Here is a 3,405-nt window from a genome sequence, read left to right as displayed (position 1 = left end):
CGAGGTGAGTGCTTGGGGAGCCCGGGACCCTGCGTCCCCTGCTGGCGGCGGGGGTCGGGGAGGAGGCGTGGGACACCCGGATCCAGGCCGGAGCCGCGCGCTGTCCACCTGGAAATGGGGTTGTGCAAAAATAAAGCAACTGCCCCCATCCCCAGGATCTCCTTTTTGGGGAACCCCTATCTCCAGACCGTGCTGCCCCAAAGTTCCAAAGTTATGGTGCGTCCGGGGGCACCTGCCGCTGGGGAGATGGCGCTGCCTCTGCAACCCTCGGAGGTGTCTTGGGGTTTTCTTTTATGGACGGGTGGAGGGGTCTTTGCTCGGGACTGGAGCTTTTGGGGGATGAGAATGCTTTGCTGGCTCCGAACAGGAGGTTGAGGGATGGCAGCCTCCCCCCTTCCTTTTGTGTTGGTCTCGGCTCCGCAGCGCTTGGAGGTGAAGGGGCCGCGGCGAGAACTGGGTATCGCATCCGCGCCATAGGCCGCCCTCGCCGGCTGCGATGGCCACGCAAGCCCGGGGATCCAGGGCCTGCGGCCTGGCCCTGCGAGAGGGGGCGGCGGGAAAGGGGGGCGCGGTCAGGGCCCGCCGGGCGAGAGGGCATTTCCGGTCGCAGGATCTGTCACTGCGCTCTGTGACCAGTCACTGGGCTGGGGAGGTCATGAGGGGATAGGGGGGTGCGAGGCTTTCCTCTGGTATCGGGCTGGGCACCCCAGCGTGGCGGAAGCCTCGGAAGACCCTGAGCCTACCCCGCCCCCAGCGGCCCGGGGTCCATTTCTGACCTGCTCCTTCCTCCTTTTTTCCTAAACTGTATGGTTCTGTTTATGAGGTGCCTGGTTTGGGGCTCCTTTACGGAGAGGGACAAAGCAGGTTTCCCAGGAGGAAAAGGATCCCGTAGAAACATTTCCGTCCGATAGAACAGAATGGGAAGACTGGGGGCTGGGTCCTCCCCGGGAGCCTAGAGAGGGGAAGAAAGGGACTGGGGGGTCGCAGCAATGTGATCAGGGGATTTGCTTCATTTCTCGGGTTTCTAGCCAGGGCTTTGATTCGTAAGCACAAGACTTGGAACCCTAACTTCTTGCCATTTTCCTCAGTGCCTGCAGTTCACCCGGTCTGATGAAAATAGCAGAATGCAGATCTTTGGATTTTCACACAAATGCGATAATTATAGTACATTTAGCAACTCTGTTGGACGCAAAATTCTAGCGGAATCTTTCATTCTACTACCAAGACTCCCCACTCCAACACATATACACACACAGCCATGCCCTCCCTGGTCTTCCTCCCTGTTTTCACCTCCCCTGGAAGTTGGCTGCAAACTAGAATTAATGCCCGGTTGGAGTAGGTTTCAGACTGGGGGTGCCTTGGGCTGGGAAGGAGAATCCTGTCTCCAGGAGAGAGGAGATCCTAGGAGGGAGAGAGGCTTTGTGATCCCTGAATTGGGATGGGATTTGTGTTCCATGAATGCTGTGAGTCGGAGCTGTTGGCTTTTTGTTGAGATTGGGCCGTTTGGAATTTGATTTGTTGAATATTTGGAGCCCAAGAAATTCTATGGGATGAGCTGATCTCTTGAGTTTCAGGTATAGGAATTTTGAGACATCAGTGGGTTTGAGTCTGAGAATCTAAAATTAATCCTTTAGTCAGGTGAGGTGATGCATGCCTGTAATCCCAGCACTGGGGAGGCTGAGGCAGGAGGATCACTGTGAGTTTGAGACCAGACTGGGCTACATAGTGAATTCCAGGAGTCTCAATTACATAGTGAGACCCTGCCTCCAAAATAAAATAAAATAAAATAAAATAAATAAATAGAATTAATCCTCTAAATAGAAGTTCTTGGTTTATACTAAAAGAGCATTCACCCATGTTAGCTTCTTGGTTCTCTACAGCAATTACACCAGGAGCCATTTTCAATCCCACTTTGTAGATTAGAGCCCTGAGGCTTAGTGATTTGGATGTCTTGCTGGAAACACACAGCAGAGCTAGGGGTCCTGCCCAGTTTTCTGACTCTGAATCTTTACCCTTTCCCAGAGTCCTGCCTACCTATCAAAAAGTACTACTTTTCTAGGGCCCCTGGTGGGCCCCTGTGGGTCAGGTATGGGCCTGAGTCACTCATAGCCTGGCTGGAAAAGCAGAGTTAACTCTAGTAATCCAGTGAGAGGACAAGAAAATGCTCAACTCTGGGATCAGTGCAGTGGAAGCCGCGAGAAGAGAGCTCAGGGTAACCTGAAAAAGATAAGGAAGACTTTCTGTAAGAAGTGAACTTGTGCTTGTGAGAATGTGCTTGGAGGGGTTGGGTGAGAGGAGTGGCAGTCTTGGGTTACCTCAGTGCTGGGAGATTGACTTACAGTCTCTATAATTCTGTAGTTCTGTGGGGGTGGGAATTTTTGAGGAACACAGAATTTGTGTGGTCATCTTAAGGTCACTCTGCTAGACCTCCTGACTCTTGAGGGTGCCGCAGGTCACACTAAAAGGTCCCCTCCCGTCTCACTACTGAGCTAGGTCTGTGTCCCAGGGGCACAGGCTGGCCCAACAGAGAAGACAGAGGCAGTGCAGGAGGATGCCTTGCCCTACGGGTGGAGATCTGAGCTTGGTTTCTTAGAGCCTGCTGGAGGCCTGGCTGCCACCCTGGGAAAGCTCGCAGCTTGAGCGTGATACAGATAGGGACGAGTAATCTGCACTTCCCAAGGATAGGAGCTTGGTCTAATCAGACCCTGGGCCTCCAGCCCTTAGTAGACGCTGGGACAGCACTTGGGGCCGTTAGTGTATGTTGTCAAACTGAGTTACACCCCAGGGTGGAGGAGGGAGGTTTATTTACCCCAGGGTGGAAGGTCTTCATAGAAGTACCCTGGGAACGTTTGAGAGACAGGATAAGAAAGGCCCCGGAGACTGCGCTCTGAGCAGAGGTAGGGATGAGTGAAGAAGGGATGCGTCACCTGGGACAGCACAGCACAGGCGCTGGACGGGAGTGGGTTCAAGTCAGGCTCTTTAGTTCTCAGAGCCTCAGTTTCCTATCTGAAAACATGCCCTGAGATTTATTTGATGATATTTGATGGTGACTCATCAGGTAAGAAACTCAGATGAAAGCAGCCTGAGGGGTTTTAAAGTTTTTACTAATTTGTTTGTTTGTTTTTTGAGACAGGGTCTCACTGCATTGTTCAGGCTGACCTTGAACTCATTACGTAGCCCCTGCTAGCCTAAACATGCAGCAGCTCTCCTGCCTCAGCCTCCTGAGTTCTAGGATTTCAGGAGTATGCCACCGCTGCTGGCTACATTTTTAAAAAAAAACTAATGAACAAACACTAGCTCAGCAATTTCCCAGCAGTCAGGCCCACTTGTGAGTGCATTTGCCTAGGTTAGTTTATTTAAACCTCATAAGAACCCTATTGGTAGATTCTGTAATTCTCCCCATCT

Source organism: Fukomys damarensis, unplaced genomic scaffold (genome assembly GCF_012274545.1).
Source record: "Fukomys damarensis isolate Sample0158 unplaced genomic scaffold, DMR_v1.0_HiC HiC_scaffold_19, whole genome shotgun sequence".
Taxonomy (NCBI): Eukaryota; Metazoa; Chordata; class Mammalia; order Rodentia; family Bathyergidae; genus Fukomys; species Fukomys damarensis.
The sequence above is the reverse complement of the archived record's forward strand: the minus strand, read 5'-3'. Positions refer to the sequence as shown.